Here is a 17,680-nt window from a genome sequence, read left to right as displayed (position 1 = left end):
CTATACCTACAGACAGTTCTGTCCAACCAGCTTACAAAAAATGCTTTTCATCATAGGTGGCCTTTAGATTATTTTTGTTTTTAAATTTAGTGCAAGATAACAAAAACCAAACAAAAACAAAATCTTTTTCCAGTTTTTCTTTTAGAATTATTCAGTTTGACTTTTGCTTAATCCTGCTATAAAATATGTTCTACATATATGTGTATATTTCTATATGTTCTTCATAATGATTTGTTCTACTTTGGCCTCTAATTCATTATTCATAGCACTACAGCAGCATCTAATTTCTTTGTTTATCTGTATCTGTGACGGTGACTGAGGCCTGTAATGTGTTCGTGTCACCTCATCTTTTGATTCGAGTACACAAGTGTTCATTCTGAATGTGACAGATCCTTTTGGTGATGCGGCTTCCTCCAACACGAGCAGACAGAGAATATGAGGCCGGGACCCGAAAAGACACGTGTCAGTAACACGAGGGCTGATGGGCTCGGACACCGGTAGATGTTAAACCTGTATGAAGCTCTCGTGATGGACCGAGGCTGAGGGTATGCACATCGCGCGACTGACAGCAGGAGACGCGTCCACTTTGGCCGGCTGCTGGTGGCTGCTGACTCGACTGGGCATGTGGGACGCAGACATGTGGCAGTGACAAGTCTGTTCAGAGGATGGAGAGTAAAGTTTTAACCACCCTATTTCTTCTGAAGTCTCACCATTCACCCTGAAGTTTGTTTTCTGCAGCACTTTAATTATCTTTCCTGTTTCGTTTCATTTTAGATCAGTCCTTCCTGTTCTAGCTCTGCCTCAACTCTGACTCATACTGACTTGTTTTGTGAAGATTGTTTCATTAATTAAATAACTTTATTACAACTGAGCAGCTATTACTATTTTTTTAAATTACCTATTGATGTTAAAATATTTGCTATTGCCATTATGAATATTTCATAATGACCATATACAAATTTATTTATGTTAAAAATACATTTAAGATAATTTGTCCAATTGGGCATTTATAAATTATTTCATTATTAAAAGATTATAATGATTATTTACAATAAATCATTTAGCTATTTTCTTTTATACACCAAGTACAAAAACAAATGAATGGATAAGATAGAATAGTTGTATTATATATCCATCCATCCATCCATCCATCCATCCATCCATCCATCCATCCATCCATCCATCTATTCATCCATAGGTGTGTGTTTTTATTTATACTATTTAAATAAATACTATACAATATTATTACACTTTAAAACCTAAATAAATTAAATAAATTAGTTTAACCTTCAAAGGTGTCACTCGTTATGATCAAGTACACAAACTCTGCTTTTACGCAGATGACTTGTTGTTATATCTTTCAGACCCATTCGTCTCTCTCCCACCCATACTTTGAATTCTTGACCAGTTTGGTGCCTTTTCAGGATACAAGATTAATTTTCAAAAGAGAGAATTATTTTGTATTAATCAGCTGGCTAAAGCCCTCCCTTACTCTTCATTTCATTTTCGGTTAGCTTTAGAAGGGTTTAAGTACACTGTTAGACATTTCAAAGGGTTTTTACAGTAACTTACTGGCAACACTGTTGCCAGTAAGTTACTGTATTTTAGATTTACAGTATACAACTGTAAATCCGTTTACAGCATGTTACTGTAGTGTCTGAAAATGGTTAACTACTGTAAAAACCTAAGTTAACAGTTAGCTACTGTAAACCTTTTAATTTTGTCCTAAATATTTTATAATATAATTGTATTAATATTATTTTAATACTATAGACCTAAAAAAGATACAATTACAAAATATTAACAAAATAAACACTCTTTATTTAAAACATTGGAAATGCTTAAAACAAGCTTAAAAATGTGTAAAAACATTACATTTCAATCATTCAAAATATTTTATTTTAAGAAAAAAAACTTTGAAAATGACAAAGCACATTAACATACATGTACAAAACTAATTTAAGTGTCTGACCTGCATATTGTTGAGAAAAAAAAAAAACCCAATTGTACTACTGACATTAAACCAGACACAATTACAAAATATTCCATTCTTTAAAACATTAATAATGCTTAAAGCATTTAAGGAAAATGTGTGAAAATTACATTAAGCAATAAAATCAACACATTAAAAATAAATAAATCACACAAAGCACTAGAACATACATGTACAATAAAAATTTAAACTTCTGAATTGCATATTGTTGGAAAAATAAATATTTGTAACTATTAGCCGACTCAGAAACAACACAACTTTAAAATATTACTAATTCTGGTGTCAAATGCTCAACAAGGTCTGAATTCACATGTTCAAATGCAATTCATCTTTATTTCTATTGCACTTTTACAATGTAGATCAATGATGTCAAAGCAGCTTAACATAGAAGTTCTTGTAAATTGAAGCTGCTTCAGTCCAGTTTTCAGAACTGAAGCAGTAAATGTCACTGCTGAAAGTCCAAACACTGAAGAGCAAATCCACCGATCCACCAATCGTAGCCAAGCGATCCAGTGGCGACAGTGGCATGGAAGAAACTTCACCAACTGACGAAAGTGTAGAATAAAATCCCTTGAGAGATACCAGGCTCAGTTGGGCACGACCAGTTCTCCTCTAGCCAAACTTGTGCAAGGCCGCAGTCTAGGCACCGGAGGCTTGAAAGTTCACCAGCGGGTGGTCAGGCTGGCCCATTGGATCAATGCGGAAACTCATTGATCACGTGTGTCTTTTAGGATTCACTCCTCCATGACCACCACAGCATCTGGTCAGGATTTGGCCCAGTCCAGGATTATGAAGAACTCTGGATAAGGACAAACAGACTAACATAAGCATAGAAGCGTGTTTAAAAAAAATAAATCATATACTGGTTAATTATTTTGAAGCATGGCAGCTAGGTTGGGGTAGTTTTCAGCTGGTACTGAGCAACTGGCTCCTGCTCATAACCTGCTCACTACCATGTTTAAAAGATAACTAACCAGAATGTCCTGTTTATTTTTTCCCTAACAAGGTTTTACAAAAACATTGTAGCATTTGTGATGGGTTGATTCACAGCAGGACAGATTAGACTATTTGTTTTATGTATTCCTAATAAACTAAAACAGACTGAATACTGATAAAACTATTGAGAGTGTCTCACCTAATCCAAGTTCTCAGTTAGCTGGTGAAAGAAGGATAACTCACTGTTGTTCATGGTTGTCATTCTCTTCACTACTTTTCCTGCCTTCTTCTGGCTCACTCTGGTTGTTGCTGTGCATTTTGTTTCATCCTCTGGAATTATTTATACAAAAATTTTTATTATTTTATTTAATATAATAATATTTATTATTTAATATTACAAAATATTTAGGCAACATCAAATGGGGAAAAAGACATTTAATACATAGACAAATGCATGTATCCCAATACAAATTATTGTATTTTGAAATGTCTGACCCATGACAGACCTCAATCTGCTCAAAAATATTATAAACAAAGATGAAAAAAAACCCTACTAAATGGTTTAATAAAAAAGGGAAAAAGATTTTTTATTTAGCTAGCAACTAAACATGTGACACATTTTGTATTAAAAGTAACGTTACTATATTGAGAAACAAATAGATGTACAGTACTTACTGTTGTATGAGGTCCAGTTTGCACAGGCAGGCTCCCAGTATTCTATAATGAGACCATAAAAAAGCCAAAAATACAGATAAGAATACCATGCTACAATCCACAACCTCCACACAACTTTTTTTTTATTTGTTTACCTTGGTTGCTTACTGGTCTTGCTTATTTTTTAAGCATAAGGCTGTGCTGATCAAGATGTTCCTCCGAAATGCTGTTTGTTTCTTCAGACAAAACCTGGTGCTGTGCTCGTGCCATATCTAAACAGAAAAAAATATAATGGTAACAATTATGTTAAACCAGATGTCAAGAGTTGTGATAAAAAAATAATTAGCAAACAATAAATAGCAAAAAGGTGGTTATTAGCATAATGCATAGAGGTAAAGTTGGTTTTATATTAGCAGATTCAGACTTCCCCCTTAATAATTTAATTTCATAAAAGTATTATTTGCAAACTCTAAATAGTGAAATCATTTTAGCAGCTAACGACTATCAAAGTACAACATGCTCACGGTCAAATAAACAGTGTTAATGTTGATTTCAAGTCATACTGGCATGCTAATTCTGATCGAATATTCAAAGTAACATGGTAAACAGTATAACGTTAGAGTCTTCTAAATGAACGAATGTGCGAATATAAAACCAACTTTACCTCTATGCATATTGTAGATTTATGTTAACGTTCTTATAGGTTACGTCGCGATGTTATTTTCTCAAGCTAACGATATAAGTTACTCTAAACCAGAGAAAAATAAGTTCACAACATCTAATATATATAAAGTATAAATCAATATAAGTTAAACGTTGCACGTTAAAATGAGTTTGAGTCCAATTCAGTATAAACTTAGCTCAGTTTAGCTAACAGTTAACATTACCATTTTAAGATCGCTTCAGCTAATGTTGCCGAGCAAACAAATGCTAATAGATGTGCTCAAATCAATGTCGAGTGTTGTCAGCACAGACAGACGCGCTTTTACCTGGATTATTTGATGGTCTTTCATTCATATTTTTCTGGGGGAAAACACTCTCTGCCGGACCGTTGTCTCGTGCTAAGTGTCCTCCAAAACTGTCTGCATACCTCTGGTTCCCTCCTAAACCAAAACCCGCAGCAACACCGGTTCCTATGTAAATAAATAAAAAGATATGACGAGAACAATGGCTAATAGTCATAAACAGTCTTATTTAAAGTAATAGTAGTGTTAATGTAATAAATTAAATAAAGGTAACATCTTGATAGATGATATATTTCTCAAATGGGCGAAATAACGCCAAGCCAGAGAAAATAATAATAGCCAACTTTATACTTTACTTTGTTCTATTCTCGTCCACAAAACATTCTGTAAAATGAAACACTGCCTCAGCTTACCAGAGTAAAGTTTGTTAAATCCAGTATGTTCTTCAGGCACACTAATAAATTGTCCTCCAGAATTGCTCCAGGGTCCTCAGGCAATATGTGGTGCAGAGTAGTCGAATCGCCGCAAGGTGGCGTTGAAGCAGTTGTGGAAAATACAGTATAATACACGAATTTTTACAAATACAGTACATCGCTGTATATGTTGTTCGACGTCACACTAAATTCCCATAATGCAACGGTAAATACAGTTATTTACCGTAAAAGGAATTTGCAGTATTACACTGGGTGAAATACAGTAAATAACTGTGTAATTTACAGAAATGTCTAACAGTGTATCTAAAGTAAGTATTTAAAGATTTATTTCTTCAAAAATTCATATCACTTTTGGATAAATGTAGATCAGATATAGTTTGCTGGGGTTCTCTCCCCCTTTCCCTAATAGGTAGGGTAAATCTTACAAAAATGATCAATCTTCACAAGTTTTAACACCTTTTTCAACATGTGCCAGTCTCTATAAACAAATATTTTTTTACTAACGTAGAGCAACTTATGTGCAGGTTCATTTGGTGTAACAAACCAGCTCGAAGTCAGTTCTTTAGCTTCCAAAATCTGAAGGGGGTCTTGCTCTCCCATATTTTCAATATTACTTTTGGGCTTGTAATATTATCAAAATAATTTATTGGACTGGTCACAAAACTGGTGTTTCTGACCCGCCTTGGACACACATAGAGTTATCTGCCTCTTCACATTGTCTATGTTCTAGAGTCTATTCCCAACTTCCTCTTGAAATACACAAAGCATCAAGCAACCCAATAGTTATTAATACTATGAAAATTTGGCAGCAGTTTAGAAAACATTTGGTCTTCATAGTGCCTCAATTCACATGCCAATTTTCAATAACCATTTATTCTCTCCTTCTATTTTAGATTGTGTTTTTGATACTTGGTCAATGAAAGGTCAAGCCACTGTGAACGATTTGTATATTAACAATGTTTTTTCCTCCTTTTCACTCCTATCAACTAAAGTTGACCTCCCAAATAACCATCGTTTCTGTTTCTTTCAAGTGAGAAAAACATCTTGTTCAAAAACTGTTCCCCATTTTCCAAACTAGAGTTTGAACAAATTCTTAAGACGGCTGATATCTACAATTTACTTTAGAATAACTTCTTTGCTTCTTCAAATGGTTTACTTAAACAAGGAGCAAGATCAGGATATTGAGATTTCTCAGGACCAATAGAAGGACATTCTCAGTTTAGTTCACTCTTCATCTATTTGTGCTAGACACGCCCTGTTACAATGTAAAGTATAGAAGCCATTTCACTGATGCCAAACTTTCTAAAATATTTCAGATTACAGAATCGATGCCTGTAATAGATGTAAGCAGTCACCGACCGATTACCTTCACATGTTTTGGTCCTGTTCAAATTAACAAATTATTGGTCTAATATTTTTACAATTCTTTCTTAAGCCCTTAATACAATCATCACTCCTGACCCTCTGACTGCCCTTTTCGGTTATCTTCCAACCCCAATTACACAGACATCAACATGCTGTGTCATTGCCTTTACCACCTTACGCAATTCTCCTCAGATGGAAACATGTGTCCCCTCCTCTGGAAAAAATGCTATAAAATTTTTGAAGAAAGTTACTTTTGACTTAATAAAAAAGAGTTATGGCAACCCATAAACTGATTAAATTAAGCAGAGCTCAAACCGAATGAGTTATGAATGAAATCATTCTATTTTGTGTTACTTTAACTCTAATCCTTCATGTTAATTGAATTTATTTTTTTTTTGTCTGTAGCAAACAGCAAAATAATATTTAAAAGGGATTACAAATAAGTTAAAAATAAGTTTTTTTTATTGATATCAGTGGTTAAAAACTCCATGAAAACGTTCATGATATCATTACATTATTATTATTATAGCTATTATAACTTATATTTATATTAAAATATAAACATTAAAATATTAAACAGATAACATGTCATGCCACATTTTGTATTTTGCATTTTATAACTATACTGATTATTTTCAGCTTCTATTTTACACCGTATGTATTTTACACTACAGATTTGCCATCTTTCCATGAATTTTATGAAATAAATTTATTTGTTAACGTATTAGAAAAATGTAACCCACCAAGATAAACTAAAAATAAATATGTTTTGACTTTTAGATTTAGTTAAAGATTAATGTCTAATATTTAGTTAATATTAATATCAATAAAGTTACCGTATAACCCTAATATTTTTTTCATGTTTGCCTTTTCACTTTCATAATATTTTTACAAGATAATATTTAATATTCACTATATATATATATATATATATATATATATATATATATATATATATATATATATATATATATATATATATATATATATATATATATATATATATATATATATATAATAAACGAATAATAAAACAAATTAAGTAAATACTGCAGATATGCTGCAAATATGTTTCAGGACTCCGACAGTGTGGTGCAAAGGGTTACTTTGTTCTGCTTGATATGTTGATGTTTGAGGAGGTCATGGATAGATAAATATCAAATCAATACTCTGGAATTTAATTGTTAAAAGATTACACTTACACTGTAAAAAAAAAAGTCTAGCCGTTTTTTTGACATTTTTGAGTTGAGTCAAATGAACGTTTCTTGTCATCTATATCAATCTAACTGACAAAAACTATTAAGTTCAACTTTTCATAACTTAAAAATGAGTTAAAACTTTTCATAACTTGTAAAAATAAGTTTAATCAACATACAGCATAAACATTTGCTGTCATGGCTTGTTGACATGTACTTTTTTACAGTGTTATTATGCACTGAAACTCAGAAATGTCAAGTGAAATTTGAAATTTAAACACTTTCTTCTTATAACTGTTGCATTATTGTCAACTAAGTAAAATAGTTTAATAGTGCATATGCACACATACAAAATTATTATAGTCATTTGATGCTCCAGTTTGGTAAGTTGTAATGAGTAATGAGTGCGATGGAACATTGCTTGTCCACTCAGTCATTCTGAAGATTCATCTGTCAATAAACAACCCAGGAAAGTAGGCGAAAAAGCAAAGAGTGGGAAGCCATCATTTTGGAGACCCCGCTGTTTGTGTGGAGAAAATCACCTCTTGTGGTTTTACCCCCACAATAACATATCCATCAGCCCCTTACTCAATGTTTCCAGAAATAAGCCCACACTTACCGTTAACTGGCCAGCCTCACCTTCAGAGATCCATTTAAATGATTAAAGACTATAAAAAATTACAGACCTTACATAGGCAATTCAGATGCAAAATCGACCATCAAGTACCTGTCTTTAAATGACAGGTGAGAATTAAATCAGATGAAAATATTAGCTTACACCCAGAGGTGTGTAAAAGAAAGTGTGAAAAATGGAGGGAAGTGTGTGATTGATTGATTGATGAGTGTGGAAGGAAACTGAGAGCTAAGAGTGTCACATGCTGAATTCGAGTATTATAAAAAAGTTTCAGTTTAAATGGAGGGAATGGAAGGAAACAATTAGACATCTTTTTAAAGCATAATAAAAATGGGTAAAATAGTGTGTACATTTTATGTTTATTTTTAGTGCTGCTGGGCAAAGAGTAATCGCAATTAATCGCATTCAAAATAAAAAATTGATTTGACATAATATATGTGTGTGCACTGTGTATATTTGTTTTGTGTATACACACATGCACGCATATATTTAAGGTTTAGTTTATATATTTGGATATAAAACATATATGTATATGATATAAATTGTACAGTTAAAATCAGAATTATTAGCCTCCCTTTAAATTTTACTTTCTTTCTTAAATATTTCCCAAATGATATCTAGAGCAAGGACATTTTTACAGTATGTCTGATAATATTTTTTCTTCTGGAAAAAGTCTTATTGGTTTTATTTTGGCTAAAATATATTTTTTTAAATTTTCTTAAAAAAAACATTTTAAGGTCAAAATTATTAGCCCCTTTAAGCTATCTTTTTGATAGTCTACAGAACAAATTATCAAGATACAATAGCTTGCCGAATTACCCTAACCTATATATCGCCCTGTTATGACATGACAAATATATATATATATATAAAAAAAAAAAAAAAATAAAAAATAAATAAATATATATATATATATATATATATATATATATATATATATATATATATATATATATATATATATATATATATATATATATATATATATATATATATATATAAAATAAATATATATATTTATCATGTCAAAACAGGGCGGAGCAGTGGCACAGCAGGTAGTACTGTTGCCTCACAGCAAGAAAGTCGCTGGGTCGCTGGTTCGATCCTCTGGTCAGTTGGCCTTTCTGTTCAGAGTTTGCATGTTCTCCCTGCGTGTTAGCGTGGGTTTTCTCCGGGTGCTTCAATTTCCCCCACAGTCCAAAGACATGCGGCACAGGTGAATTAGTTAGGCTAAATTGTCTGTAGTGTATGAGTGTGTGTGGATGTTTCCCAGAGATGGGTTGCGGCTGGAAGAGCATCCGCTGTGTAAAAACACGGTGAATAAGTTGGTGGTTCATTCCGCTGTGGCGACCCCAGATTAATAAAGGAACTAAGCCGACAAGAAAATGAATGAATGAATGTCATAATGAACTTTGATTTTGAATGCGATCAATCATTATTAATCTTCTCCCAGCTCTAGTTTATTTATGTTATATGAATATATTTATAATAATATTTTTATAAAAAATAGTAAATGCATATATTTTATCATTATAGATTGGAATAATTTATTAAAAAAATTTAATAAATAAACATTAAAAGACAAAAGTGCATCTTAATGTAATTAAAAATACATTTAGATATATTCTTAAATAATTTAGTTTATTACTATAATTTGGAATATTTTAGAAGAAAATAACTTTGAAATTTGAAACAAATTATTGTTTTTATATAGTAAATCAGTGTCTGCCTGTCTGTTTGCCTGCCTACTTTTCTAAAAACTTTTTAAAAAATGTTTTGTTTACACATAAATTTTACATTATTGAATATTATATATTTTAATTACAATTAATTACACATGTATAAAACATTTAAAGAATATATTATTTATAATAATCAATAATACAATCAATAAAACACTATATTAATATTAAATACATTAATGATAAAGAAATTCTTTAAATATCAAATAGTTCAAATGTATGTGTGTGTGTGTGTGTGTGTGTGTGTGCACACATGTGTGTTTTGTGGCACGTGTTACTGCCTGAACGACTGCTTCAGGACCTCCTGTTTGGCAGGCAGATCTCTCAATATAAGTGCTCTAATTGCTCAGAAAATGATATGCAATGCTGATTTTATCTGACATGGCCTGGCAGTGCAGTGACATTGCGATGCCTCCCCGTGTTTGAGCTCTCGCTCTCCAGATCGTCTGCTCTGCCGTGTCTTTCCCTGGTGACCGCAGCCATGCCCCTGGTGACCGCCTGCTGCCCTCTTCTTGTTGAAGCTGTCGAGTGCTGAAATGTCCCAAAGTTCAATCTTGTCATGCTCAGGCATCGCTTTCTGCCAGCCTCTATCCATCAAGCGAGCTGTTTGTGAACCATTATGATATGTGTGTGAGTGTGTGTCACACGTTTATGTGTGTGTGTGTGTGATGTGTTCATCGCTCCTTCATTCCTGAACACAAAAACAGCTGCTTCTTCCACCTGCTAACTGCAAACAGATCACTGATTTTAAACCTGTATTACTGTATTAATGTTAAAATGAAAACTGTCAGTTCTGATTATTAAAAATTGATTTTTTAATAAATAATGCAAACAATGCACATTATTAATTAATACATTTGTAAGCTTCTGTAATCTTTCATTAAAATAACTTGTCTTCTTTCTTGCAACAACCTGTCATTATAGTGCAGCAGAACAATCACAGCAATGCAATTCTGGATGTAAAAACTAATTTCTTTCAAAGGTAAATTGATTTTAAATAAAGCTGCTAAACATTTCCCAGTGAGTTGCAGCTGGAAGGTCATCCACTCCATAAAACATATGCTGGATAAGTTGGCGGTTCATTTCACTGTGGCAACCCCTGATGAATAAAGGGACTAAGCCAATAGAAAATGAATAATAAATGAAAGAAATGAATGAATAAAACTGCTAAACGTGTAAAGACAGACCTTTTGTTAGGATTTAAAACAAAAACTGTATGCTTCTGTTGAAACCAACTGTTCAAATAATGGAACTGTTCAACAAAACAATCATGTTTAATTGTGGAATTTGTGTAGAAAACCTCATTAGCCATGATGCTGTGCAGTAAGTTCCAACAATTGGAGAATTGCAGCGAGCAAAGCCAAAAGAGTTTCAGCTTTACCCACTAAAACACTTCAAATAATATCATATTGTATGAGTGTGAGTATGAATGAGTGTGTATGGGTGTTTCCCAATTCTGGGTTGTGGCTGGAAGGGCATCCGCTGTGTAAAACAAACGCCGCAATAGTTGGTTCTGTGGTGACCTCTAAAAAGGAGACTAAGCTGAAGGACAATGAATGAACGAATAAATGAATGATATATTATTGTGCAATATCTACAAAAATTGGCCTTAGTGTATGAGTGTTTTGTGAATGTGAGAGTGTATGGGTATTTATGGGTATTTCCAATTCAATCCCACGGCAATTCTTAACTTTTTGATTCAGTGGCTAATTTGTATGAATTTATACGATCTAATTCGTACAACTTAGTACTATTTGCTCATCCCCCAATGACGGTTGGGTTTAGTGGGGGGGTTAGGTGCCACGCCTCCTTTTTAAAATCACACAATTTCGTAAGACTGAACTTGTACAAATTTCTACGATTTAGCCACTAAGTTGACAAAACGCAAAACAAAACTTTTTTTTGTAAGATCAGGCTGCTATTTCCCAATATTGGGTTGCGACTTAAAGGGAATCTGCTGCATAAAACATATGCTGGAATAGTTGATGATTCACTCCACTGTGGTGACTCTTAAGGGACTAAATTGAAGGAAAATGAATGAATCAATCAATGTGCAATCTGCTTGTTAAATGTTACGTCATGCTTCCAGGTCCAAGTTCTGTATCAAACTGTATGGTACCAACAAATGGTAACAATAAATGTTTACAAAGTGATGTATTACTTTCAAAAATCACGATCACTATTTATATATATATTACTACTTTATTACGTTAATATATTACGTTATTTATATATATGTATTACTTCATATATACTATTTATTTTATACATATATATATATATATATATGTATCTGATGGATGTATTATAAATTGTTAAATTATTGGTGTTTGTGATGCAGCTAGTGTACTCCATGATTTTATCTAAAATTCAATGTGTGATATGACTAAAAAGTGGTCATGAATGAATTTTTTTCTCAATTTAAATGAGTAGTGGCTTGGACCTAGAAACAGTATTTCATATGTAACAACTTAACAAGCAGACATCTTAAAACTTCTGTTTCTTTAATATATTTACAATTTTAAAAGCATTAAATTCAATATTATTAACACTTTTGAATTCATTATAATAATATTTTTTTGTATAGATTTTCATGTTTCTTTGCTTCTAATCAAAATATTTGATGTGATTCTCCCCACAACTTGTTGATTTATTTTGTGTCTTATATAAACCTGTAACTAACATATTTTAAAATCCATATGGGGAAAAAATGGGCAGAAACTTAACAATCCAATCAATCATCTATGACTACAATCAAGTCCCACATCCTGAACATGTTTGAGTTTCTGTTGAACAGAAAAGAAGGTATTTTGAAAAATGTTGGAAACTGATAACCATTGATTTTCATATTAGTTTCTGCTCAACAGAAGACAAAAACAGGTTAAGAATCAGTTAAAGGACAATAAATGATTACTAAAAAAAATGAGCAAACTATCCCTTTTAAAAAAATGTTGCAAATTAGTATTGTTATAGTTGTATGTCTCTTTCAAAACCGTGAGTTAAAGAGTGTTTAACTTTGAGTATAACGCAATGCTCATCAATGACACTTTTGAGTCAGCCATCCAATCTCAGTGGAGCAGGGGCAATACAAACACCACACCACCCAGCCTTCACAAAGCAGTGAAATTGAAAAGTGAAAGTGAAATTCCTCTACACTTTTAGTCATAGGCAAATAATCTCTGAAATCAGTCACCAGGCTTCACTTAAGTGTCTCCATCTTAGCAGGAAAAATGATTAGCCTCAGAAGTGTTCTCAAGTGCCTAAAAGTTTTGCTGGACACAGGACCAAAGACTTTAACTGTCCAGTTAGGATCAATCGAATCAATTCCGTTCATCACAATGAATGAATGGCAGCCGCATCCTCAGCCAGGATGATATGAACTAAAATTGACCCTATCCAATCCTGCAGGGCCTATAGGGATATTTAGGAGGATGTATGCGTATTGTGTGTGCGTATGTGTCTGCACTGGCCCCTGAGGGCTGGGACGTGTCACCCCTTTGTCTCGTCAGCGTTAATCTGAACTTGAGCATCGAGGCGTGGAGCTGTGACAGATCGGCAGACAGCCCTGCCCCCCCTCACGCCTCTGCTCCCAGCACCCAATCCATCCCTGCTTAATCTTACATTCATTTCAGGTCAAAAACCAACCAGGCTATGATACCTCACCTGCCTGCCGGGGATCACTTCAGATTAAGACTTTGAAGACAAGCTCCGAGTTATGTTATAACAAATTTTCATTCGATATTTTAGTGAGTCTACATGAAACATAACTAATAAAGAAACTCGCAAACTCTGATAGTGTGCCACTGACTAAACAGTGGGCACAAAATATTTGTGGCCTTTAGAAGTGACTTCCGATGTGTTAGGTCAGATGGTGTTGGAGGATGATGCTATTTGACATTTTTTCCACTTTTGACCTTTCTGCTAATGTTACAGGAGTGTTTCTGCTCAGTTGCAGTTCCTGATCAGGCCTGGTGTGATGAGATCGGGGTCGCTAACCTCACTGGCAGGTACTTAACCTTTTCACACCACTGATTCCAACACCATGAACTCTGATTTGGAGTAGACCTTGGAGGAAAACATGCTGGTAATTTACTCAGCCTCAGGTGATTCTAGATGTAGGTGACTTTTTTATCAGTAGAAGGTTAAAGATGATTTTTTAGATGAAAGTGTGATGCTTAATTCATAAAATGAAGGCAAATTGTATTGCTACCAACAAGCCTGTATGCAGTACAGGTAATAAAAAAAACTATCCGAGGCTCCTGATGATACATTGAGGTCTTATGAAGCAAAACAATCAGTCTGTGTAAGGAACTGAACATAATCCACAACACGGTCACACATTACAATAAGGTTCATTAGTTAATGTTAATTAATGCATTTACTAACATGAACAAACAATGAACAATACATTACTACAGTATTTATTCATGTTAGTTAACGTTAGTTAATGTAAATACAGTAGTTCATTGTTAGTTCATGTTAACTCATGGTGCATTAACTAATGTTAACAAGCATGGACTTAAATGTTAATAATGCATTAGTAAATGTTCAATTATCATTAATAAATGCTGTACATGTGTTGTTCATGATTAGTTTATGTTAGTTAATGCATTAGCTATTGAACCTTATTGTAAAGTGTTACCCACAACACATTTCTTTTATTGTCAATAAAATTGTATTTTAAGCATAAGGATTTTGGTGGTCCTGTGAATTACAGGTAATACTGTTTTAAAAATTAATAATTTATTTAACAAGCAAAAATATTCCAGGTTACAGCATTTATAATCTTCATCTCATATGATCTAGCGTGACCAGGCATCCCGTTTTTTTCAGAGTAGTCTCTGTCAGATTTAGCTCTGTTATTTAGGGTCCCAATTCAATTTATTTTTCCTCAAAAATCTTCATTTCTGAGTGCTGTAGCAGTTTATTTAATGTGAAAATGCCTAATCAGTGGTAGCAATCATGTCATGGAATATTTGAAGAACAAATTTACTGTCTAATACATATCGAGCAAGTTACAGTCTGTGAAAATGATGGACCTGCACCATTCAGTGTCAGACTCTGTGATAATAGAGAAGAGATGAAGTCAGTCATAAAGCTGATTACTGGTTTGTTAATGGTAATACCAAGATAAAAACACAATTTAATATTAAATGATACTGTATATTAAAAAACTGCTTAACTTCTAAACTTCCTGACATTTTCACGTCAAATAAGAACAGTAATTCAGTTCAGTTCGTAATAGTGATAGTGTTGCAATCAAAGAAATACAGCAAAATTACTTTTAAAGTACACTCACTGGACACTTTATTAGGTACACCTTTATTAGGTACCAACTTCTCATTGGCGCATATTTCTAATCAGCCAATCATATGGTAGCAATTCAATGCATTTATGCTTGTAGACATGGTCAAGACGATCTGCTGCAGTTCAAACCGAGCTTCAGAATGGGAAAGAAAGGTGATTAAAGTGACTTTGAACGTGACATGGTTGTTGGTGTCAGATGAGTTGCTCTCAGAGCCTACTCACACTATGCTTTCCAGGCCGTGCCAAGGCCCGTTTCCCGGATTGTTTGAGAAGTGTGAGTGCGCTGAATCGGGTTCACTTGGGCTTTGGCGCGGTACGCTTGTGTGTGAGTGCAAAACGCGCCTACGCCTGAAACTGAAAGCAAGACGTGACTTTTAAGGGACTGTTTCATATAGATTTATTAATCATTCTTACCATTCAATGAACGCAAACTGCCATAGTTTATTAAAGACGCAAACCCCTCACTCAGAAAATATCCAGTGAGTGGCAGTTCTGTGGGTGCAAACACCTTGTTGATGCTTGAGGTCAGAGGAAAATGACCAGACTGGTTTGAGCTGATAGAAATGCAACAGTAACTCAAATAAGCACTCATTACAACCGAGGTATGCAGAGGAGCATCTCTGAATGTACAACACGTTGACCCTTGAGGCGGATGGCCTACAGCAGCAGAAGACCACACCAGGTGCCACTTCTCTCAGTTAAGAACAGGAAACTGAGGCTACAATTCAATACAGTTGCCTGGTTTGATTAGTGTCGATTTATGCTGCATCATTTGAACGGTAGGGTCAGAATTTTCAATCTCTTTACGACCACAGTGTACCCATCTTCTGATGGCTACTTCCAGCAGCTTAATGTGCCATTTCATCGAGCGTGAATCATCTCTGACTGGTTTCTTGAACATGAAAAGGAGTTCACTGCAGTCAAATGGCCTCCACAGTCACCAGAGCTCACTCCAAAAGAGCACCTTCGGGATGTTGTGGAACAGGAAATTCGCATCATGGATGTGTAGCCGACAAATCAGCAGCAACTGAGTGATGTTATCATGTCAATATGGATTAAAATCATGTTGAATCTATACCACAAAGCATTAAGGCAGTTCTGAAGGTAAAAGGGAGTCCAACCAGGCACTAGTAACATGTACCTAATAAAGTGATGGGTGAGTATATGTCACATAATCTGTTCCATACCTCAGAGCAGTCCATTCAGTCTCCAGATTATGTTTATATATTCCACTACCAGAATTCTGATCATTTATATATTCCACTATACAAGAAATCTGATCATGCTAATTCTGACCAAGTAAATGGCCTTTTTGTTTTGTTTTTATTTTAATGATGGTGAATAAAATCACCACAATCACCACTTACTAACCGTGCCTAGGACACGCTTTGAAAATTAAACTTTTACATTTATGCCTGGACCTAAACTCTGGAACACTATGCCAATTTACATTAGGCTTCCCCCCTTTGTGTTTAAGTCCATTTTGAAGACCTATCTATTTTTTCTTACGTTTAATACTCCTTGATTACTGTTTTGCTTTTACTTATTGTTTCATTTTACATTTTATTTTCTTCTCTGTCTTTAAGTACAACTATCTACAGCACTTTGGTCAACTTCGGTTGTGCTTTATGAATAAATATTGTATTGTATTGTTGACCTGTAACATAATGCATGTGTTTTACATACATGTAACACAAATGTGACCTCTTGTATGGGTATCTATATCACTTTGAATATTATTGTTCAAAAATGACATATAGGAATTAATCACACTTTGAACTGTGTGTGTGTATATGATTCTAGCCGCCTCACTGGGCAGTTAATGTCAGGCTGATGTGGAGTGACAGTGGGCTCTGTGTCTGGCAGGCCCAGAGTGTGGCCCACCATATTGCCTGGCTCCCCAGGGAGGACAGATCAGCATGCCAGCCTTGCCAGAAAGTGCTAATAGGCGCAACACGTCTTACTTTCACACATTAAGGCGAGCAAAGGGTGACAGATCGGAGCTGTGATACTGCCGCATGGAAAAAAAGGGCTGCGCCACCCGTTTGCCATGCGGCAACAGCTAATGATGAGCTCTGCTAAGTTGCGCTCCATGTCCACCAAACGCAGAACTGAAATGAATGCTGACAGAAAAACCGCCGTGATACCAGTCACAAGAGACCAAATGAAGCCAACTTACAAAAACACCTGGCTGATTGCTAAAAATGGAGATGAAATGCAGATGTATTCCAAAAAGAAATCTAGTGTTAGTGTTTTAGTTAATGCTGTTTTAGCAGGCAGACTGCACTGTGAGTCACTCTTTCATGGAAAGAACGTATGGTCACACTTACTCTACTCTATAGTACGTTTGCTAGTAAGTGCGCCACCAACAAGGAAAGGGGGTTTGTAAAAACCCACATAAAATGCAAGCTGCCACCGCGAAGCCTAATAAAAAGACAATGGTTTCTACTGATA

The 17,680-nt window shown here is 34.3% G+C and overlaps 1 long non-coding RNA gene across 2 annotated transcripts; it reads right to left on the bottom strand.

Moving 5' to 3' along the window:
- Positions 1-1,802: 1,802 nt before the first annotated feature.
- Positions 1,803-5,961, bottom strand: LOC137490450 (uncharacterized). 2 transcript variants are annotated; one of them, XR_011009918.2, is made up of 6 exons: positions 4,962-5,961; positions 4,573-4,716; positions 3,739-3,855; positions 3,605-3,646; positions 3,129-3,259; positions 1,803-2,792 (listed from the first exon to the last, which is right to left on the bottom strand). It is a non-coding gene; the product is annotated as an uncharacterized lncRNA (long non-coding RNA). The 2 variants fall into 2 exon arrangements; XR_011009917.2 differs by having other exon boundaries at positions 3,173-3,259.
- Between the last annotated feature and the right edge of the window lie 11,719 nt (positions 5,962-17,680).

This window comes from Danio rerio, chromosome 12 (genome assembly GCF_049306965.1).
Source record: "Danio rerio strain Tuebingen ecotype United States chromosome 12, GRCz12tu, whole genome shotgun sequence".
Taxonomy (NCBI): Eukaryota; Metazoa; Chordata; class Actinopteri; order Cypriniformes; family Danionidae; genus Danio; species Danio rerio.
Note: the sequence above shows the minus strand (reverse complement) of the source record. Positions and strands in the feature narration are given on the sequence as shown.